The sequence below is a fragment of the Nylanderia fulva genome, unplaced genomic scaffold, assembly GCF_048542155.1.
Source record: "Nylanderia fulva isolate GAGA-0341 unplaced genomic scaffold, ASM4854215v1 Scaffold5, whole genome shotgun sequence".
Classification (NCBI taxonomy): Eukaryota; Metazoa; Arthropoda; class Insecta; order Hymenoptera; family Formicidae; genus Nylanderia; species Nylanderia fulva.
In genome coordinates this window covers 4,981,112-5,006,562 of record NW_028190587.1, presented here as the reverse complement: position 1 = coordinate 5,006,562, position 25,451 = coordinate 4,981,112, and the positions used below count along the sequence as shown (strand labels likewise).

Genomic DNA, 25,451 nt, shown 5'->3' with positions numbered 1-25,451 from the left:
TACGTATAATTGACAGTAATGCAATTAGAGGGGTGAAATTTACCCTTTGGATTCGTGGCGCCGCCGCTCGAGGAATCGTTCAACTGTCTAGAATTTCCACCCTTGGTCAGAACTAGCTTTTCCACAGCTGCACCGACCCCCTAGCTAAAGGATCTCCTGAGTCTATTGGTACATATGTCTAACGCGAGAGGGAGCATGTTATTTTATAAATTAATTCAAATTATTATTAAATTTTTATTTTATAAATAAATACAGAAAGAAAATTTTAATGTATAGTATCATATGCAAAAATGTTTGCAGAGCGTCAAGTTTCAATCTTTATAAGCTCATGATGATTATACCTTAATTGACTTTATTTTTAAATAGAAGTTCTGATTCGTATATAGACAATAATAAACAGTCTTTCTTTTATAATCCGATAATAGAATCAATCCATTCGATTTTTGACAAAAGGACTCAAAAATAATTAAATCAATATTAAGAGTTCAATTAATTTACTCTCTCTCGAGAATAGTCGTCGACGCATCAATACTAGATATAACGCTTAACGAACAGTAAAATAGCTTGAAAGTGCTTTCATAAAAGATTCGTGCAAATCTAAAACTACAGTTGCAGAAGCATTCGCTTTTATCGAGTGCTTCTCTGTGCCACGAAGCTCCAGGCTTCACTCGAGAGGGAAAGTCGAATAGAAAATTATTTACGGCTTATTCATACCGTGAGCGAAGCTTCAGAAAGGAGGCTCGCATGTTAAAAGTTCTTGCAATATATCGTGGAGCCCTTATTGTCTATGCAAATCCTTACCTCAACTCTGTTAAAAATACTCCTTGTATCCGAACGCCCAACCTATTTCCGGCGAACTTACCCATTGCCCTTCAGTGGAAAAACCAGAGAAAGAAAGATAGAAAAAAAATGAAGAAAAATATATCTAGGAAAGAAAGAGGAGAGCGAATACTTTCTTATCCACCTACACGACGACTCCAATCTTATTTTCCAGGAGATTTTGCCTCCCTTAATTTATCTGAATTTAAATTTAACAAGAAATACACCCTCCAGTATGCCTTAAAAAATCAGTAACAAGTTGCCGCGACGGTTGTTTCAGTAATCGGTAACATCTGCGTCGGCGAGCCTCGATAAAGTTTCAGGGCTCAAGGTCAGAAAGTAGTTACGCTATAGTTTTATGACTTAAATATCGTTAAAATTTCCCCGTGAAAGAATTAATTTCTTAAGTAGATAAAAGAGATGACTTATTGTGCGGGGTTTAACTAAACGCGCGCGTTTTCATAAACCAACGTTGTAAAATCTTAAACATCTATATACTGTTTTTTTTTCCTTTTTTTACATATGGCTCGTTTCTTATTAAATTCACGTCTTTTTGACAATTAAAAATCGAATATTTTACGAAAGTGAAAAAGTTGCATAAATTTGATTTCAATTAAGCAAGATTTGAATTCTTAAACGTAGACAACGACTTAGAGCAATTACATATGTCAGACATTGTACAAGTTAAAAAGCCTCAGATTTGGTAGCTAGATAACGGAGACTTTTTAAGCCCGTAAACTTCGGATATATCTTAGAGATGTTATGCGCATTGCGCATGTTGAGAAAAAGTTTAACTTGCCGTCGAGAAAGTGTAAAGTATTACGAATATAACGTTACGAAATTGACAAGATAAGTATTAATGATATGCGCATTACCAATTGCTTCGCATTGCGAATTGCTAGAAATTATACATATATTGTAATTTGTGCAATGATACATATTGTATGCAATCAAATTTATGTAATGACGCGGGTATTCACATTTCCGATCGACCACGAGAAACCTACATAATTGCGATATATCTTGGAATAAATCGTTATTATAATAATAATAATAAATTATCGCTATTAATACGATGTTGCACATTAAGAGAATAAAATTGTGTTACGTTATAAATTGGAGCCGATATAAATGCGCATAACGCGCGTGGCTAATTAAACACTTTCATAAGTATCATACAATATTAACAAAGTGTAACATACACATAAATCTACCTTCGTGATCTTTAATTTAGCTCTCGAAGGAACTTTCGACATGATCATCATTGACATGTCGAGTACCGACGAAGGTGATGAAGTATATAGTTAAAGGACGAAGGCTCGGTTATTACGTAACTATAAGTCAAGTATTCCATTAATCAAGTTAGACACGACTTCGCAGCCAACTTGTTAGCGAGACGACATCTAAGGAGAACGCGCGCCGATGGAAAATGGTAAAAGCGAGAGAGAGAAGAGAGAGAGAGAGAAAGAGAGGGAGGAAGAGAGAGTTATTTGGACTTTATGTAGCAAGGACCAAATTCGTGCGATACACGAAATGGGGAACGGCATTTACGAAGGCACGTATATTTGCACACTTTGTACCTCGTGTTGTGCTCGCTCCACAAACCAAAAATAAATACCGACTTATTCTGTTTCAGAAAACTTGAAAAGTAATTAAATTAATTTAAATATTGATGAATTGATATTCATGTTAAAAACTAAACTTATAATTATATATTTTTTATAGCTAATAATTGTGAAATAACTTAAAAAATAAGATACATTACTAAATAATTTTCTGTACTTTCTCAGACATTATTATACATTTATTTAATCGGTCTCTCTTGCTTTCTCTTTCTCCTTTTCTTCTTCTTTGCAGTCGATTTTCTATCTTGTAAAAGTACTTGTGCATTCTAGTGAACGTCAAGCATACTTTATGTATAGGTATACATATCAACATTGTGTATACTGAATTTCATCGTTATGCAGAAATACAACGAATGAGGCTCGCTCTTTGAAAACTACAGGAGTGCGAGGCAATAGAGCCAGAGAAAATTCTCGTTAAACGATGTCGTCTTTAATGTAAGACAATATGTCTGTACACTTCAAATATGTTACTGATGCATTTATTTCTGGAGTGTCTATCGCGTAGCATTGTTATCTCTATCAAAGAAAAGTATCTCGAAAAAAATGTGTCAAACGAAAATGATAAATATAATTTACATTTATACACACATAGCATATGCAGAGAGGATTATTAATATAGTAGAACTTTGTCATAAGCTAAATTCGATTACATCAAATCAGGGCACGATAAACGTTCACTTAATTATCACGACGCCATACGTCCATATGTCAATATGCTATTCATAATTAATACATTTAGCGTTAATTTTAATTTACGTTTGCCATTTATTACCGTTAAATATTGAATAAATGTAATGCAATATGCGCTATCTCGTTATTTTAAATTGACTGCATCGACAAAATTATATTCGCAATAAAGTCAACGTAAAATGTAAAAACTGACGGAAATGTGTAAAGAAGCCACACGTGAATGGGATTGTTATATGTATATATCTAAGTAATATTCTTCGACGAATAAAATAAGGCGTGTATCGAGTGCATGCTATTCCGCATCGTCTCCTCGAATTTCATCTGACTTCCGATAACGTTAAAGGTACTTCGCTCCCAAAGAAAATCCTTATTTGTTCGGCATTTTACTTAATGGGGGAGCTCTATTTTTTTCTTTCAAAAGAGATTTTCCGGGGCTGGAGCTTATGGAAAAGTGCGCGACGTGCCAAGGCCTGCAGTGACAAGACATCTTTGAGGATTAAGTGAGCGTTGGGACGAAGAGCTTCTTCTATATAAATAAAAGATACTTAATAATATCTCAGAAATGTGATTTATATTTTCATATAGCATGGGACATCTTGTAAGAGAAAAGTGACTGATATCGTTCTCTTTATATAAATGTCTCTTTAATTTATTAAAAGATTGTTAAAAGATTATTAAATAATTATCATATTGTTTTAGTGACTGATCCATAATGGAGAAAATTAATGAAAGCATAGATGAAAATTAGTATGCAATAATTATTTGGCATAATTGACACATACATAAATATGAATATTAATGAATGTTATGCATTTGCAATGAATGATTTTAACATTTTTTTAATTGTCCGACAATACATTTATCACTGATCTATTTTTCTGTCTCTTTTCATTTCTCATTCCCTCTCTCTTTCTCTACGTATAAATAGTTTAAATATTATTTTGTGATGCTTGTCATCGCTTTGAAGTCTTGGAAGGCACAAAAATACATAGCTTAATAGTGACTGATCCGAAATGCGTTTTCATATATTTTAAATATCTATGACGTACAGCAACGTTCAAGACATGCACCGTAAGCCTGCCGTGCTGATGTTTCCTATAGGGAGCGATATCGAAAAACAATTGCCGGTGATAAATAAAGAAAATTGATTCAGCCGAAAGGGGAATCTGCCGCGTGTATTCTCTCTCTTTCTTTCTCAAGCCTCCCTTTTGCTGGGGCGTATATCCTATCGCATCCGAAGGCAGCGAGGCCCATACAATATTTACGCTTTCCGCAGCAAACGCATAAATATTTCAAGAAGAACAGCCCTTTACCCTGAGCGGCTATCGTACGCCCTTCTGTTGTGCTCAAGTGATCGCGTATGCTGCCTATATCAATAATATTGATCGATTTATAAAAAATTTGACAACTTTACACCATTTCCTATGCGCTTCGATCAAAGTGGCTGTTCCATCTCTTTATTAAAGCTATTTAATTAGCATTGTTTATATTCACATTTTGAGTATACTTAATAAAAAAATATATTTTAATTTTTATTCAATAAAAAGAAAATAAAACATATCAGTACATATCATTATATGTATATACGTATAATTTCAGAAGTAGATTTATTGTACATATATATAATGATATTTACTAAAATATTTTCTTTTCTTTTATATATATATATATATATATATATATATATATATATCAAGTTATCGATCGTATTACCATGAATAGTCATTCAATCTTTATCGCAAAGCAATATTTAATGCAGAACGTTTAGAGATATCGAGAAAACGTATTGTGAGAACGCTGAGAGTGTTCCTCTGATTTTTATAAATTCGTACGATCACGCGTGTATTTCTGTTATTCAATATTTCCGTGCACCAACACACAAAAGTGCGTGTAATCTGTTTATATACACAAGATAAACATTCGTACAGCAACCGCTGTTCATCAAGTACTTTGTACAAACTTTTATTCGCGCAATGTATATTTTCTCAGTTTCATCAAAGAAATATATCGCTAAAGTAAAAACGTAACAAGTGATATGTGTGTGTGTGTAAAACTGGCATTTCGTGGAAAATCATAAATAGTTAAGAGTTCTGGACTTTATTTATGTAGCTTTAGATAGTTCTTGATAGTTCAAACAAATAATTCTAGCGATTAAACCAAAAAAATACCTAAATATAAATTGATATACCAATTTCACGCAACATATCATTTTGTTCTACGACACTTTTTTAATGGAAATATGAGTTTTTCGGATAAAATATTTGTTTAAAAATTGTATAATTATTTTCATTATCAAAATTCTTTAGAAAGGCATTCTACTATTCTACATGTCCATTACTATACGAGAACTATTTCATAATAAGCAGAACACTGGAAATACTGCCAGCAGCTCACTTCTATATTCGAAATGAGTCTTTCGGATAAAATATTTGTTTAAATATTTTTCTAATTTCTATCATACAAACTCTGAAAAGGCATTGCTCAGAACTATACCAGAATTATTTCGTAATAAGCGGAATTCTCGAAAATCAAGCGGCGTTTTTCGATATGTTTGAATAAGAGATTTGCTTGCATATGTACAATAGTTTTAATTAATATTTTTTGTTTTTATAACACAAGAACTTATAGAAACGATAAATCTTTTAAACTAAAACAATTATTTATTATTTATGAAAAGTTTCCACGAAATGAGACTCTTCAGACACTTCTATTAGAAATGTTATAAAATAGACAATTTCTCACTCACCGACACGTGCAATAACAAAGTTGTAGTACACATCACATTGATGTGAAAACAAAATATTCAAAACATAACAAAATATTTTAATTATATATATCTACATGTTATATACCTATATACATATGTATATGTATGTATACAGGGTGTTTTGAAAGAGTCTGGAAACGATCGAATATCTCATAAACTGCAGTTTAGAAAAAATATTTTTATTTTGCATACCTCGCAGTTGCCTCACTGTCGCCCGATGCCTCTCTTGCTCCTTCGCAGCACTCACGACACTCGCGAAAACACAAATAATTACGAACGCCCGACACTTTACACGACACTTCCGACACGCGAAACTTTACACGGCACTCCCGACACGGCGCGTGAATCGCACGCATATTTCGCGTGCATTACACAATGAGAAAAAAACGATGCGAAAACTATAATCGCACGAAGCGTTCGGCATTCGAGAATCTCACGAACTCGCGCGCAGCTTATCAGCAATGCTATCTGTAACAGATAAAATACGTATATTTGGCTAAGTTTATATTATTTTGCATTGTAACATACACAATATAAATATATATAAGCTAGAATTAATAATAGGTTTATCCACGGATTGTAACACATTCGCGCGCGCGAAAACAGATTAGGTTGGGTTATATTATATTGACAAGAGATTTTGCATCGAATTTCTCGCAAAATATGCATTTCGAATAATTACGTGCTATATATAAACGTTGAAATGATATGCGATTCATAAATATCACAATACAATGGTTAGAAACGATTATGTTTACTAATTAATCACAGCAGAACGCAGCTCGAACTATCTGATATTCGCGACGTTTCGCTAATGGCTATTCGTTATTCTACAAAAACTTTATTCTAATAACGCGCGCGATACTATACATTAAACGAAAATTGTTAACTTGACTAACCTTTCAATAACAAAATTATCATTTAATTGGACATATTAGTTTTTATGTCAAATACATGTTTTGTTAGATTTAATATATTATATTTTATTTAACTATTTTTATATATGTTTAATTAATAAAATATTCAGTTGAAATTTTTTTTCAGTGTACATGACTTAATATTTATAATTAATTAAAACTCGAACGAGATTCGTTCAAAAGCTATAGCTTTAGAATAATTATAATGCTTGAAAATAGATTAGCGTCTCATCTCAATATCTTATAGATACAGATATTTATAAATATAGATATCTATGGTTGTCTTTATTTTAGTTTAATTATTTTTTTGTTTTTAGAAGGCAGAACTTTTTTAGAATTCACGTAAAATTATAAATTTATTAAAATCCTGATAATTACTAATAAAGAAAATGCTGTATGACAAAGTAATATTCTGTATGAAATATCAATTTGTCCTTATGTTTCTTTCCGGTTTCATCGCCAGAATTATTTGTTTTAATTATCAAGAATTCTAGAATTATTGTAAATAAAGCCAGAATTCTCAATTATTTATGATTTTCCATTAAATGATATGCTATAGCTTCACACACACTAGCAAGTTGTCACATATATACACACATAATATCGTCGATTGATCTAAGTAAAACCTTTTGGTTGGCATTGTATCAAGTGAATTTATATACCGGATTAATTTTCCCCGCGTGATTCTCGTCAATTGAAATAAATTAATGTATGTTCGATCGACGGAATACGTCGCATTCCAGCTCTACGTTCCGGATGAGTTGAACTAATGAAAACGGTAACGTCGCGATTATAATTAGTCTAATAGGTTTCGAGAAAATGATAGAAAAGTAAAGACGCTGAATGACATCCCGGTCGGTCGTACTAATTGATAATTAGACGACGAGCAATTAATCATGTCTCTTGATTCTCTTATTCCCATTTTCCCCATGGGAACAACTGGGCATCCTGAGAATCGAGGAGCTAGGATGTTTAGGTCTATTCAGCCTGGCCATTCGTTAATGAAGTCGCGTGTCAGGACGCAAAGTTCATTTCCCTCTGAATGCGACGCGTCCGAGAATCATAATTACTGTATTCCTGGCGCATACCCTTCCTAATGCGATACACGCTCGACGACTAACCTTCTAGTCCCTTCCTGTCATCGCAAAATCCTCATTAACTGGGACCAAACGATATTGAAAACGTGTAATAGATATATCGCTTGTGCGATCTTTATCTTGGCACCTATTGTAAACTTGAGATTTGAATTTTTGAATTTAAATTTGATAAGGTTCTTCTACCATTTCGCCATTTTTGGTTGATTTATTAAAATGTGTATATAAATAAAATATATAAAATCTGAAAAATATAAATTCCTAAATCTTTTTTATTAAAATATATAAATTTTATATATTTTTTTATATTATAAAATATATAAATTATTTATTTCGATATATCTGCTGAGCTTTTTCTGATCGCGCGTTTTATTTAAATACAAATTTTATATCTTATATTATAATATTAATAAGTAAAGTCAGAAATAGAAGTCTGACAAGATAAAAGGAAACTGTTTCAAAGATAGAAAAAAAAGAAAAATTATTTCGAGAGATTTTCTACTATATCATATTTCGATTAATTGATTCCTCGTGTACGTAACATAATCCTCGCAAATACATGCAGCAAAATTGATTAGCATGCGGCGCCCTGGTGTCGCATATTTATCAATTTCTGGCCGGGCTACCGAAGCGTCTCGCATAATAACGCATTCGCGTTGGATCTCCTTTGATCCTTTTGGAGAATCGATTTCGATATATAGAGACGCGCGGAATGTCGATATAGCCGGACGAGCTATTCGGACATCCTGATGAGTCTCCATGTGTTCTATGAACTCCCTTTTATCAACCAAAAACGGCGCTGGCCGCCACATGGAATGGCATGCACCTATGATCGCGCAAGCATCCGTGGCACGATACGCGCCCATGCGCAGCCACGCATACATCGTATGGAAGTATATGTGTATGTGTTAATGGAGGCGATCGTATAACATGATCTACACTCTCGCGCACGACTATAACGTTTCGATTATAGGGTGCTGCTATTCGACCCGGTTAAACCATCGCGCATGGATTTAGCCGTGGCTCAGTTCCCACTTCCAAGTGAACCAATCATTGGCGAAGCCCGATATCGAAGTCGCGGTATATATGCCGGGCTAGACTAACGAATACATTATGCGAGGTCGATTAAGATGTAGTTGCCGTTGAATTAATCGAAACTCGATGTACCGATGATAATATCATTCAGTTGCGATCTTACATAAAGGGGTACTTTATGTTATTAGCATTCCATGTTACAAATTTATATATTATGCTAATTATACGATCGGTTAAAACATGTTAAGTGAAATGAATCACATAAATATAATGAGAAAAGAATGCTTCCATTTATATTTGTTGAAAGAATATTCGCAAAAAATTCGAATCTTTCTTAAATGAAATCAATACATTACCACGATTGTACTAATTTCATTGATAACTATAGCACTGCAAACAATGAAATTTTACTATAAGAAGAGTTAATTAATGATTGATTTTTCAGTGAAATCTTATTTCCAATGAAATATAAAACAAAGGAGAAAAATGTAAGTGTTTTCACTGAAAATCAATTAAATGTTCATTAATCTTTGGTGAAATATTGCCGCTGCTTTAATCAATAATATTTCCACTAATTCGGTTTAAGAAAGATTAAAATATTATATCATTTTTAGATTAAAAGCTAAATTAGTTTTTAAATAAGAAATCATAGTGAATAGTTGGAAAAAATATGAATAAAAGAGTATACCAGTATGTAAAAACATGACTTATGAAAAAAGCATATTTGTTTTTACTTTATTTTAATTTAGTATTTTTAATTTAGTATTTTTTTAATTTTTTTCTCGAAAAATCTATAATATAATTATTTAGGACATGTAGTTATAGAAATAACATATTTAATTATAAATAAATTCTAAAATAGCTTATTAAACTTTAAAAGCGTATTTTTAACTGTTTCTAAAGCTGGTCTTTCCTTATTACATCTCTTTTTCTTTCCTTTTCCTTTTTCTCAAAATTTATTAAAATGTTACAAGAATCACAAAAATCACGATTGAAACAAATGCGGCGTACGATTAGTATTGGATTAGATAGGGTAAGCAACCGAAAACGACATACTTACAAGCGAGCAACTAATCAACGAGGTGAACTGCTTGTATGTTGACAGTACCGTCGATTTCTACTTGCAGCCTTGCGTGTGCATTGATGTGCATGCGCTATATAGTATGTGTGGGTGTCGTATAAGAATATACGTAATTATACATAAACGGCGGCATTTAATGTTTCCTTTTTGATTGGCTTCATCATATTATTTTTCATCTACGTGATTTTCCCGTATACGAACTTATATTCAAATATAATCAATAAATAATTTGTAAACCGAGCTGAAAAATATTGTAGATAAAAAATGTACATTGACACTGACAATGAGAAAAAAAATGTTGTTAACTTGATTAAATTGTTCAATTAACAAAATATTAGTTGAAAAATTTAGTTAAATTAACAACTTTTTTCTCACAGTGTGTATTAATATGTATAAATTGGTAGAAAATTATATTTATCGCATTAAATATTTGGTTGTATATTATTTAGTTTGGATAAATAGTTTTAATAAAGAGGAAGAGACAAAGATTCATATAACTTATTTATATTTAGGTATTCATTTCTCGATTTTCTTTGAGATAAAAATAGGATACTGGGTAACAGAAGTGCAAATGGAAGTGAAACAAAGTTTACATTTTCATTAAAACAATTCTATTTTCCTTTTTCCATTTGTAAAATCTAATTGTTGAGTGCCAAGTCGTATAGACACAATAAGAAAAAGAATGAGTTCGAAACTAGAGTGCACTGATTTGTAAAGACCATCTGCTGCTTATACTGAAAACAACTATGTGCATCTCTTAGTCGTTCAATGATGCTGACAACGCTCTTTATTGACGAGCAAATTTAATATTGTTATGTCTAAAAAAATTTATGGAATTCAAGAGAGATACATGAGAGCAAACACGTCATATATATGAATTTAATTTTCTTTATATACTCTTATTAAAAATCAGTCAAATATATATTACATGTCCTGTCTGTGTGTGCATGCGTATATATAATAATGCATAGGTGTGAATTATGTGTTTTGTAGAAAGATTTCTTCAGGAATTCTACATGTCTTTAAAATCCGCGCTTTTCTGTACATTACTTCGCGTCTCCATTCTTCTGCGAGACGTAAGTAAATAAGTAAGAACGATATTAGATTTACCCAGGTGCAGACTTTTTCACGTAACCTACGCCCGGAAAAACTCGCGCGGAAAGCGATAAACGACGCGTCACGGTGTGTTTCGTGATATCAATCCGATCATCGTGAGCGAGATGCGCGGGAAATATATTTCTGAAAATAGATTATCGGTTCAGCGACGCGAAACGTAAAAACGCTGAAGCATGTTGTCACGAATACGATCCTATATTCCGTTCAAATGGGATAAAATATACCAAATTCGCGATTCAACAAACTAAATTCGGTGTGAAATGTACGCTTATAATGCTTTTTACCATGTCGCGAATAAATCACGCGGTCCCATCATGTTGATACAAATATTTATTCCTTGCAAGAAAAATAAGATATCACAAGATAGTGATATCCTTTTTAATCTTTGCACAACGTTGAGAGGCCAACATTGACGCCGTGAATTATATTGTAGCCTGAGAGACTTTCGACAAACTCAACGACGAATATTGAAAAAGTGAGTATAAAACGATCACAAAGACTTTCGCGAAGACACGTTTTCATATATTGTCGTATATATGTATATATATATGTATATATATATATATATATATATATATATTGGATAAGAAATTCTCCGTATATATTCCGATAATCCATTTCTTCGTGTGGTGTAGGTATATGTATGTGTCGTCACGTAGAAAACGTACACTGACGTTACCATATACGAACGAACGTATCCCTAATGGAAAGTTTTCTTTTTCCATTGGACTGTATTTTTCGTTGGGCGCATCGAATATCCTTCCTCGAATTTCATCGCGACGTATCTCGTATTTTGCGCGCTTTCGCATGTACATATACATGAGCGTCCGCGAGAGATCTGGAGCTGTGATATCGGTTTCTTTTCGGAAAAATCCTTGATTCGTTCCGCCTGTGCATTGTCGTTCGTCAGGCTACAGTAAAATCCTTTATCCCGTTTTCCGGCCGCATTTTAAGGTATCAAAATAACTTTCGCAGATTGCACATTTCTTGCAGTATAGTCGCCACGGAGGGTGTACATACATATACATACATACACAATTGAATATATATTTAAAAAATATAATATATATATATATACACTGTATACATTTTTAAAATATTATACATGGATTAAATTTTACTTGTCATAAAATAATCTGACAGCACGCATAAAATGTATATGAGACTTAAAGTATTTGAGATTGGAATTAGTTCAGATAAAGTTAGAATTTCAAGCTTCTATTACTGCATTTATAACGATGAATACTAATAATATATTTACACGATTCGCTGAAAGAGTTTCAATCGATTGCAGTCGATGTTATGTTTAAAGTAATACAGATACGAAATGCTTGCAATATTTGTTTACAAAGTGGACAAACATAAATCCAGTATGAAATTGTAGATAAGGCATGGCAGCCTTGATTAATGAACGATTCTATTGTGTGCGAAACTAATTTCATCGTTTGACTAATGTACTTTTATGATGGAAAACCATCAGACAAATGTACTTTTGTGTATTGTGATATGTAATTTTATTTTATAAATTTATAATAACTTTAATAGAAATAGCTTCGTTTTTATTTATAAATATTAGATTGCAATTAGCAAAATTAAAATTTATAACAAAATATATATATATATATAAATATATATATAAATATATATATATATATATAGTAATTGTAAATTATATTAAATATTTAAAAATAATTAACTGAAACAAATTATTTACATATTAAAATGCGTTTTAATAATATTCAATATGTATTTCAACTTGTTCGTTAGTTTACTATTTCCATTTTAAATATAATTTAAGATTTTGATATACTAGTTAGAAAAATATTTGAAAGCATATTTATATAATCATAAAACGTTATTTATTTATTCCTCATTAATTTAAAATAATCTCGTGACGGTTCAAAAAGTTTTATATTAAGTATAAAATTTATTGTTTCGCAAGATTACACAACTTCTTTGCATTCGCTAAAGCGAAATTATAATTAAATCATCTGCATGCATCGAATAAATTTACTCACCAGCCGTTGTATCGTTACTGCCGTCAGCTGCTTCATTTTTTGTGCCAATTTCTGCTTCGGGATTCATTCACTTCAACTTCGCACATACACTCTCTTGCAGGAATACAAATGCTGAAAAATATACATAGTAATATATAATAATGATTCTGTACGTGTTATGGCGATATCGTTGTGATATTGCATTCGGTATACTCACGTCGTCTATTTCCGACGAACAAAAACGCGAGAAACGTATGTAACGTGGTACGATTCAAGTTTTCACTACACAAAAGCGAAGCTAAAATTGTCAAAAATATTCTCGCGCGTGTATAGACTTATACACACACACACACACACACACACAAAATATAATACTGTTTTTTTTTTAATTCGAACGAATAAAAGTTTGAACGTTAATCTTTTCAGAGGTGTCTTGTTCATCAGCTATTGAGATATTGTCAATATTCTAAAATTTTTATTCCAAAATGGATACTCATCTATATGTGCGCGACGGTCATTCAAAACGTACGTGCCAACGTGCCAATGTGCCATCGTGAAATACGATCGTGCACGCCGCAAAACACGTTAAGCGGTCACACGGTACTTTATTCGGTGCTCTCAATATCGATTTATACACACGCGAGTCATTTTTTACTTGCACAAAAGAAAGCGGTCAATAGACGGACGAGCAAATAGCACGGAGAATCGCGGATCAACTAGCTGCCACTTCGATTACGAATTTAAGTCTGACACACAGCGCGACATGAAACCGCGGATACACCTGATGAGCGAACTATACAAAAAAATCAAATGACAGTGATATGTGATATTTGCTGATAGCAGCGGCTATCTTCACGCTTAAAGATGATTACTTTTCAAACGCATGTCTATTAAATGTTTGTCCATCATGATTTTTCGAAGTATCTTCAAACATGTCTTGGACGTACCACACCTTGTCTTCTCCAAGCAGAACATAATCTACGAAGAACTATCCAATTTTACGAAGCGCACTGGAGTCAAGATATAGCTTCTCATCTAAAGGAAAATATGAGTATTGAAGATACAAAAAAATACAAAAGCCTGAATGCCTGATTCGTCAAAATTTGTCTAAAAATGGCGTATGAGCTCCAGCCAAATAAGAAGAAAAAGAAGAAGTATCTTCAAACATGAAAACATCCGTCGAATGAATAATATATAATGCATAAGATAAACTTCTCAGTTTCATATTATCAGTAAATAATTATTTTAACCGCTACAATCAGTAAATATAACTAAAAATTGTAACGAGATATTTGATATATGCATATGATTATATGCGGCAGTAACCTTTCTTTACTATGTCGTAAAAATGTATAAAGTTGCAACAATGTACTTCAATGTATATTTTCGGTACATTGATTACTTATTAGGCTTCTCAGACAATAGATTTTTGGAGTAAGTGGCAAATATCCCAGATAGCACCATGTCCAAAATGCACCCATAAGACATCTTTAAGATGTTTTCAAGATGTCTTTGGGATATCATATCATAAGATTTCTTAAAGATGTCTTAATGATAACTCATGCGTGCATTTTAGACATGGTGCTATCTGGGATATTCACCACTTACTCCAAAAATCTATTGTCTGAGAAGCCTAATAAGTAATCAATGTACCGAAAATATACATATACATATATTATTATTGTCTTATCTTCAAAATAAAAACAAGACGACAGATTCATTTATACGCGAGGCGTCGGCGTCGTTCATGCACGAGAATATGTATGAAAGTAGGAGCATATATAGTCGATCATTGAGTACCTGGCGCTCTCGCGGAGGACAGCGCTGATTGGTCGGTCGTCGCCGGTCGACTGATGCGGCTCGTGGCTTCAGCCCGCTCGAGTCTCGAGTCTACTCGTTCGCTTAGTCGTACTCGAACCGCGCATCGGCAAGGTCGTGCTGCGCACCCTCTCTTGGGGGTGTCTCTGTGTGCGTGCGCGCATTACCTGTCAACCCCTCATACGAGATCTACCACGTTGTACATCTATGTAGTATTGTGTTTCGTGCGTATACATTGCATACAACAACGTATGTATGTATATATTGACAACATATAAGATACATATTCGAAGACTTTAAAGTGCACGCAATGGACAACATTTCCAATTATCGTGGGTTTTAAACAGTGACCTTTAAACTAGTGTTGACTCTCGTGTGGCGAAATTAAAAGTGTGGAGTATCGAGGGCCCTCTGTTACCGCGCTCGTTGCTCGATCAATAAATTATTCTCCGAAATATATTGATGTGCAATATGATACAGATTAGTGGTCGTTCACTGCTCCGAATTTGTCGCACGAAACTATTAGTCATTTAAATAGAACAGAGCGCAATGAAACTATCGAAACTTGCCGTTTTTCGAGATTCTCTGTATAAACCTACGTTACGTTCGAGTGAATGAAAAATCCGATAACGGACGAAGCGTTTTCTATTCGGAAAGGATATCGCGGAAACGAGGACGAGAAAACGCGTAAAAGATTATCTCCGCGGGATTGAAAACGCGACGCGTAATTCCCGCGCGTTTTCCGTCAAAGACGATACATCATTTGCGCGTCGAAAGTGATTGAATGTGTGTCGATTGACGTTCGGAAAAAAAAAACAAATTAAACGATAATAGAATAATAGAAACTCGTGTCAAGCGGAAGTAGATGCTTCAGGTAGTGACGTCAAGACGTGCGCGCGCGAAAGACGAAGACGATCTATACGGCGGGTGTGCGCGCGACAGGAAAAGATAGATCGTCTTAGACGTAATCTGGCGTTGACGTGACCTAGCCTAACCTGATGTAACTTTTGCACAGTGCCGAACTTCACCTGGTCTTCGTCCATCCCCTATCGTCCCCGAGATTATCGTGCGTGTGAAGTGTGTGTGTGTGCGCGCGCGCAGGGTCATTCTTCCAAACTGTGTTCGTCGGATGAGATGTAACTTTGCACATTAGCTGGTTGGTAAGTAATTATAATCGTTCTACTTAAACTACATTTTAACGCAGTATACGCCAACAAATTATTGGTCTCAATAGCCAGTAGCCACTCTTGAAACGCGTGTACGAGAAATGTACCGTACGAAATTATGGTATAATGTGATGAGATTGTCGAATTATAATTTCAGACTATTTTAATTAAATTCTGGCGTGGATGCGCACATCACATATTATATATGTATGTACATATATATATACATAAAGAGAGAGAGAGAGAGGAACAGTATAAATAAACATTTCAAACCGCGTTTTGCAAAATTTTCTCTCTCTCTTTTTTCTTTTCCTCACTTTAAATTCATTTTATTTCCCTGTAAATTGGATTTTTTGGCAACATAGAAAAAAAGAAAAATATATGCGGGTGACGTATTGTGTATAGCATGAGAACATTTGTTTTAATTTGAGATAAAGAGAAACAAGATTTAAATTAGATTAATGTAGAAATGCATTTAGAAAGTTACATATTTGGCATATAGAACAAATATAATTGATTTGATTTAACAATATTATACGATAAAATAATACAAGTAGTTATTAAAATATAAAATTTTTCGTCTTTAATCTCTTAGAGTTTATTTTATATCATTTATAATACATTAAAAATTGCGACTGTCTGTCTTATATCAAATTATTAATATGGCTAAAAAATTCATTATCTATTTAATAGATGCGTAATTCCTCAATAGGTTTAAAGGACGTAGAATATTGCAGGATATAGAAATATAGTTCTGAAGCCTTTTATCTCGAACATCTATAAATATTCAATTATGCTCGTCACGGTATAGATACATGAATATTTAACTATCAGTTATGAAGCAAGGACAGAAGCGTCTCAAAGTTACATAAAGCTTTGAACTAGTAAATACATTTTTAGCTATTACTTATGCTTTTAATCATGAGATTCTTTGGAAGAAAGAGAGTCGATCTGCATGTAATTTGGTCAACAATCTCATCACGTATATTTCCGGAATGAACATCATGTTTGAAATATTTATCTTTAACCCTGTGCTATTTTCATCGTTCTCTTCATCTCAATCTAATCAGTATCAAGTCTTTGAGATAAAGATAACAGGAAGATAGAACTAAAGAAAAATTGAAAGAACTCAGAAAGCAAGTATTAAATACAGATATAAATTTTGAAATATACACTTTATTTTGTAAAATAATTACTGGTTGTTTTTTGATATTTTATAACAAGATTAATATAAATAGTACATTTTGTTTACATTTTATGAATAATGCATTGTATTTTAATATTTTTATTATTGAATTACTTTATTTAAAAACAATGGAGAGCATTACATTTAAATTCCATGATTTCCTTCTATTATTACATTTATTTCAATTTAATTATTACATACATGTTGTATAAACTCAATGCAAAAAATATTTAACAGATAAGCATTTTTTAACATTATGTTGAAAATTACTGAAATTTGTTGCGGATAATATAATTTAGATAATATTAATTTACAAACAGAATAACATATATATAATGCCACACAATTTTTGATATAATTTTGCTCCGATAAAATTTGAATGTAGATGTATAGAATTTTGCGAGATAAAATATGATATAGTCACATGAAGAGAGGTTAAATTGTTTCAAGATTAATTGCGTCTGCAAAGGACGAGCCCTCAAGTGCAAAAAGTCGCGGAGATTGCAAAAATCATATCCGCTCACACTTTAAAGGTTCGTCGAACTGCGGGGGATGCGATATCGCGTTGGCACATGGTTCCGAAAATAGCCGACCGTTTTGGAGCATCTCTCTACGAGTCGTTTAGAAGTAGCGCAGCGGAGAAAGATAAAGTGGGTGTAGCTCTGGCGCTAATTGGTTAATGTCTGTCACTATTATATTCTCCGGTGCGGAAGGCGCAGAGAATTAAAATCAGCTATATCAATCGACGAAAAGAAATGTTAGAGAAAGAGATCTTTGGCGTAATCTTTTTAGCAAAATTGTTTTGATTTTATTTTTACTATTATTTAGGAACATAAAAAATATATTATAGTGTCGTGTATAATAAGAAATATTATTCTCTTTCTTTATTTATTAAAAGAAATGTGTAACAATTATGAAGCTAAAACGAGGAGAAAATCTATTCATCATTTTGATGTTGTTATACATATATTGTTGTTCTATTTGCATAATCTCATATGGAGGTTATATGCATAATTTCATGCGCATTCTTTTTCATTTCGAATAATATACGTAATTTAACATTCGTGGATTTGTTCGTTCAAAGATTTCGTTAAGGTCATGCAAGTACGACCTTCTCGTGAATACATCTCGCGACCTCGAAGCACGTAATCCCGCAATTAGCAGTAGTTAGACGTTTATTTTACCGCGCGACAAAGGAAACCGTCCCTATTATTAAAGAAAAATACATTGGAACCAAGGAAGAGATCTCTTTATTTTCTTTAGATTTTTTGTAATTAAGCTTTAGGTCTAAAACATATGCTCAGCATGTTTATCATATTTTGAAATAGGTTACATTAATGCCAACAAACTGAAATTACCTCATCAATAGACGCGTGTAGTGCATTATTATTAAATTTCATTTACAGAACTTATATTGAACTACGTTAATTAATTTCTACAAGCAATTTTGTAATTTACGTAATATGGGTAAATCGATGATCAGCTTACCCAGAGTTCCGTTGTTTGGATTGCACGTATATTTACTGAATATTACAGTAATTACGCTTTTATATGCTGGGACGGACTTAATACGCGTGCATGTAAAATGTATGCGCCGGAATTCAAAATTGCGGTTTTCCGCGAGCTAATTGAAGATTATGAAATAATGAGAGCAGAAGCATGCATATTCTTCTTTTAAAAAAATGTGAGATTTTAAGGCAGGTTACGTTTATGGGGCGTTACTATGTCATAAATATCGTTGCACATTATACTTATCTTACACATTGTGCATCTCGAGAGATCTCTCAGATTGTTGCAGTAGTATGTCTGCGTTATTTCTTTGATATCTTCTGTACGTGACTACAAATATCAGGTGTCATTATCGAGTCTGCCTTCGAATTTTGCGTATAAGCGCACGATTCTAAGCGATCGGTAACCGCGATTCGATTCTCGCACGTAGAACGAAAGTATGAGAAATTGAAAGATTCTAGATAGGACGCCGTGGTGTTCGCCACCGACATGTAAGTCCGTAGTCACGTGAGGCCGAGTGACTAACACCCTCGTCTCTTGGCTACACGAGAATACACTTATGTGCCGAGGCATTCATTTTCTGCTATCGTGAGCCGTACTTCTCGCGCAAGTGGCTCGCAAGATTGAAAAATTCTAGATAAGAAGATGTTAAACTGCATCCTCCTCGACCTTTCGAACGCCCACAAGCGCGGCCACGTGAATCTTTCTTTTCTATTAATCCATTTTAGATTCAGCTGAAATTAGGACACCTGTGTCAATAACTTCTTCACAGATTTTTATTGGAATATTCTTCTAGCCTTTCTTGGCGTGAATCTAAGTCTTGGAAATTTCAACATATTTAAAAAAAATAGTACCTATACTGAAAAAATGAGATATAGAACTGTGATAGGAATTTTCCATACTATATATGCATGCGGTTATATAACTATAACCATATGAGCGCATAACATTGTATACACTGTGAATCGATTAATTATGAAACGTGTACTATGATTAATTAACAAACGTTGTATAATTTGATTTTTCGTTTAACGTTCATTAATTACAATCGATTGCTTGGATGTCACAAATAAAATTTCACGTATCATTGCAGTTGTGCTACTGCATAACGAATATTCTAGCGAACAACGTCGTGCTTTGTAAGAACAGCATCGAATTCGTCGTATTTATGGAAAATTAATAGCATTCCGGCATCAGAAGGATGGAATGCGAAGTTGTGAATTCCTTTCTCGTGTTTTCCGCTTCCAATGTGAATTTATTCGCCGCGTAGCCATGCTTAATTCGCTGGTAATTACGCCGCGCTCGCGTACATTCTCCGCTTTGAAATTTCATCGTAAGCGCACAGTCATCCGCCCAGCCATCCGCGAAACAATTTCATATTTTCAATGTTAAACTCAGAGCGAATACCAATATCGCGAAAATTTCTCGCGACGTACCGTTACCCCGCCATTGCACCCCGACGACGCATTTGCATAGGACGACCGCTGTTGGCACAGCCGCATTTTCGCGCGCGACGTTTTTATTAGGCCGATGTAGAGCCGGCAGGAAATTTCTTTCCCGCCGTTTTGCGAGACTCTGAATTACGCTCGCTGTATCGCGCATTCCGGTATTATTCGCTCTTGCGGGACAAAAGTAAAGACCTTCGTTGCACGATTGACGCCATTAGCGTGGTACCATTGTAGATGGACAAACACATTTACAGCTGGTCATACGGGAGCCCGCAGCAACCGACCTATACATTTTCACGGCAAGTGCACTTAAAATTTCCATTTACTTGCAGCACACAGTTCTTCGTATTGGCGTAAACGCATTTTTTCACGAAGGGCTGTACCGATCGAATAAAACCTCCCTATCACTTTATCATGATCATTATTACCAGAGTAGAGAAAAATATGCGTAAAAATATGTTTAAGTATTTTAAAGTATAATGGTAATACTTGATCGAAATACAAATAAAAAAGAAATTTTTGAAGTCATTATTGTGTCTGATGACATTTTGTGAAATTGAAAAATTTTTTAAGTGTTTTAAATTATATTAACAATAATAACTTAAAATAAATGTCACACATACACACACATGCTCATTATCATCTGGTTTTTGTATATAAATATATTAATAATGTTTTACTAGCATAAATAAATATGTACTTATTTTTATTTTTGTTCTTTTCATTTTAAACAATATGCTGCAAGTTTAGAAATTTTGGATTACGAATATTGTTTCAGAATATTCTTATTTGAATTCTACAGAAAGACAATCAAACTTTTTGCATTTTCGGCACACATAGTAGCCATTGCAAGATCGATATAAGAATGCCATCTGTTTTTTTTTCTATTTTGTCCCTGCATTAAGTTCCTTATACGCTCTGCCAGATCTCGTTAGCTTGGGTTCCCATTACGAGGGTGGTGTATAACGACCTAGGAAAAGTAGTTGAGTGCTTAATACAGTAATCAAGGATAAAAGTCGGCCGTTCGCATGAAAGGTGACGAAAATTGGAAGGACCTTTTTTCCAAGAAAATGTTTTTAGTATGCCGCACATTCGGGGAATGTAGCTAGATTATACTTCGCACATTGATAATACTTATTGCGAGAGAAATTAAAAGAGAGGAGAAATTAATTTTTCCGAGAGAAAACCTTATTAGTGATGAAAGAGACAGATATGTGTCGGAACATTATTAAAACTTTAATAAATGCTAGTTTTTGCTGATGTTCTTTCAAAAATACGCAGAGTATATATAATCCTTTTTTAAATAAACATCTCAGACAAATCCATGTGAATAACACACAACATATAAGTTATAATCTACTTACATAATTTATTCCAAATTTCAAATGTACACACTGCGGTAGAATGCTGCATTTCTTATATGTCTAACGCGCGCGAGATACTGCCAACGAGTTAAGAACTGATTTACTGTCAATTTAACTTTCGGAATTTACTAAGTCAACATGTCAGTATGTAATATAAAGTAACTTTTGCAAAAGTTTACAGTGCGCATCGCAATGCATATAGTACGTTAGCTTTTGCATAAAACTTTGTAGTTTTCTTCAATAATGCATCGAATTATTTATCTCACGATTTTTAATATTAAACGAGAAAATTCCAGAGAGACCGAGATAGAATTGGCAGGTATGAACACTTGATCGTACCTACGCATTTTCTTCTGGAAGGGCGCATTTCGCTCGCATGCTTTTCTTTCTAATACCGAGAAGCCAGACAGGCGTTATTGAAAATCCGTATGCGAGACGGCATGGCGACGAGACCGACGACGAGGCCAACGACGACGTCGCAACAGTTCGTGTGTTTCAACCTTCCTTCCTTTCCCTTCCTGAACGAAGGACGCGCATACTTTAGCCACCCCTTTTAAGTATTCCTGCAATAGCGCCGGGGGCCATGTGGCGTGTAACCCCAAGGTGAGTTCCCAGCCTTGTAACTAGCTAGGAACTGCGTCAATATCTTCGTCGTTGGTCGAAAGCGTCAGACAGAAGCGCCGTATAAAAGAGAAATCCTTTCTCGAAGAGAAAATTGACAGCGTCGATGTAAGAACAAGTTTGACAGTGAAGTTTGTCATGAAATTCACGGCGGATTTACGTTCTACTGTGAGATTCCTTTTAATGTAAAGTTACGCAGATAAAATAGCTTGGTTATTTGTCTATTCATGCTTGCAATCTCGGGCAAGCTTTCTCTCATGAAAAATTATTTATGTATTTTAATAAAGGAAAGTGTGTTCAAATTTTAAAAGAAGGGGAACAAAAAGTAACTTGTGTTTCAAGTAAAAAATATAAAAATGGAAAGAAGTTTTTTTTTTAACAATTTTATAGATTAATAAGAACATGTAAAAAATTATTGATTAAATAATAACGTAATAAATAATTTTATGAAAGAAAAACAGCATAAAACTCGATATGCATTAGCATATAGTTGTCAGCTTTTTTGCATTTATCACAGAGCAGTGTTTTATTAAGCAAATAAAACTACGGTCTATTGCTTAATGTTAAATTTAGAAACTGTAATTTAAAGTATTTTCTATTTTTATACAAATATTACGTCGTTAAGACAAAGAACTATATTTTACAAATTTTTATATTTATTTTGGAAGATTATTCATTCAACAAGTTAAAAAAGGTGAAAAAATTAGTCGCGAGCAAGCACTTAATCAGCGATATAGGAAAATCTGGGTACGACATCGTGTATATTTAGCTGGTGAATAACGAGCCAATATTGCTCGCAAGGCTCTGCGCGTTTAATCAACGGCAATAAAATAATCGATACCGATGCGGCCGTCTAAATCATTATTGACACTTCGCAATAAAGTAGATGTATTGGAAAAATAAGTTAATACGGGAAAGAAGAAAATATAAAGAACGGGTCGTTTGTGTCGCAGGAATTGAGATACGTTGTACTGGCTCCTAGGGACAAGTTAACCGAGAGAGCGTTGCACGGTATTTCCGCGTAAACGTTGCGGTACATCGCGCGTTTTCGCGATCTCGAGAAATTGATGCCCCCGTGGGAAGGGACAGCACTTCCTCCTAAATAAGGGACTCGCAGAGGGTAGTCGCATGAGTTTAGAAATTGTAACCGCAACGCGACCAACGAGAGTCTCCATGTCACGTGCTATTAGGATCGCGCTCCCGGGATAAGCGCTTTACTCTTCTTCCATCATCTCCTTCTCCACCTGACGCCGCGCACACTTATTTCAGGAACAAGCCGGTACACGTTTATTGTCATCCAGCGTGAACGCAAAATGTCGCGTCATCGTTCTTATAGATAGTTATTGGTTTGGCGATATACGTGCCATCTTTTTCGCTCCAAATATTAAAATATTTATTTTTGAAATATAATATCTATTATATACATTACTATGTGTATAATATAAAAAATAAAAATTAGTTATATCATAATTACGTTGTTTTACTGTCAATGGAAAATCTGATTTATTTTATACATAAAACGCGATAAATTGGAGTTTGTTTGTACAAGGCAGATTTACTGGCTGATAAGGAGCGCGAAAACTTTCCAAAAGATGTGCCTCACGGATTGTGTGCATGTAGACGCTTAAGTAAGGTCTTATTAGATTCTTCACAATACAATCACGCTAGTCTAATTATAAGACCTTACAGAAGCGCCTACACGTAGACAACCCACGAGGTGCAGCTCCGAATCTGAAAGTGAAATTCAAGCGCGATGGCCAGCCCATCTCATCGGAATCAGAGCTTTCACAATAATTATCTTATGTATTATAAAATATGTTATTTTTCCCTTTGATACTTGGAAAATACAATTATAATATTATATTTTTAAAAAGTTTTTTATATTATACAGTAGTGTGTATATATTTTGTCACGTATCAAAAATTTATATTTCAATATTTAAAGTGAAAAAAATTTACACGTATCGTAATCTAACAATTTATCTATAAGAGCGATGACGCGATATTATTTTATTAAATCTTATTTATTTTATCTGAATCTTTTTTCTATTTTAAATGAATATAAAACATGTCAAAATTTTTTAAAATATTCAACTTCTAAAATTATAACAATGTGATAATCATTCTAAAATTATTCTAAAATTATTTTTTTTAATTTGCTTTTAAAAATAATACAAGACAATTTTAGATTGAAATTTAATTAAATTTATAAAATATAGATACGAACTCAATTTCTTTTCATATGACTCAACGTGATTTTTCTTTAAGTCAGATGCATAGTTTTTACTGCTTTGTAAAGATTTCGAGAAAGAGAGATCAGTGACAGATAGAATAGATTCGTGCAACGATTTGGATGCATTGCAATTTAGAAGGAAATTCGTGCCAAAGATCTCTTATTGTTTATGTTTGAAACTAGTTAACAATAGATATACTCGTTCGATGAGGAACAGGAACGGTGGATGAAGTCAGTAAACTAGGAAAGCTAAACTGACAATCATAGCTTTAAAAGCACCGTATAGCCAAAACTTTTGCCCAGGATTCCGTTCCGTAGAAATTAGTCGGTTAGACTGAAACTTGTCGAAGTTTCGTATCACGCTGCACTTTCCTGTTCCTTGATTTGGCACGTGAGAAGATTTTAACGGATACTGTAGGAAAGCACAAGGTGCATGTGCATAGCCATACGAATCGAATGAGTGTAAAAATATAAAAGAGTTTGTCTCTAATAGGTAGAAATGAGATTATCAGTCATCATAAACCATCGTACGACTTTTTTTCTAATTCTTTTATGCGCCCATTATGAGATATGCAATCAAAAATTACAATATATGCCGTGCTTGAAGCTTTATCGCGTTTTAACGTTACCGTACGGGCTAATATTAAACACGATATGAACAGTGTGGTAGCGGCCAATTTGGTACGGAAACGAAATGGGAGAAAAAAAATACCGTAGACCGCTTGAGAGTTTCGGTCGGTCGCAGCAAAGTGCGCCGTGGACGCATTTTATTTTACACAGCGGACATGCCGTATCAGCGTGGAAAGTGGAGCACGCTCGCGTAGCCATTTCTACACCAGACATTTCCTCGTGCCTTTGCAGCTCTTTCTCGTTTTGCATTTCTCTTCTCTCTTCCTTTGTTTCATTTTTTTTTTTAATTTTTTTGACGTACCCAGAGATGCGCAAATATTTTAGGTGAACTGATAC

At 33.7% G+C, this 25,451-nt stretch overlaps 1 protein-coding gene across 1 annotated transcript in view; it reads left to right on the top strand.

The window, feature by feature from the left end:
- Window positions 1-15,058: 15,058 nt before the first annotated feature.
- Ddr (discoidin domain-containing receptor 2) overlaps window positions 15,059-25,451 on the top strand; it is a 187,027-nt gene continuing 176,634 nt past the window's right edge. Inside the window, exon 1 of the mRNA XM_029316730.2 lies at window positions 15,059-16,119. The gene's annotated coding sequence lies outside the window, so the exon portion shown is untranslated. The remainder of the gene's footprint in view (window positions 16,120-25,451) is intronic.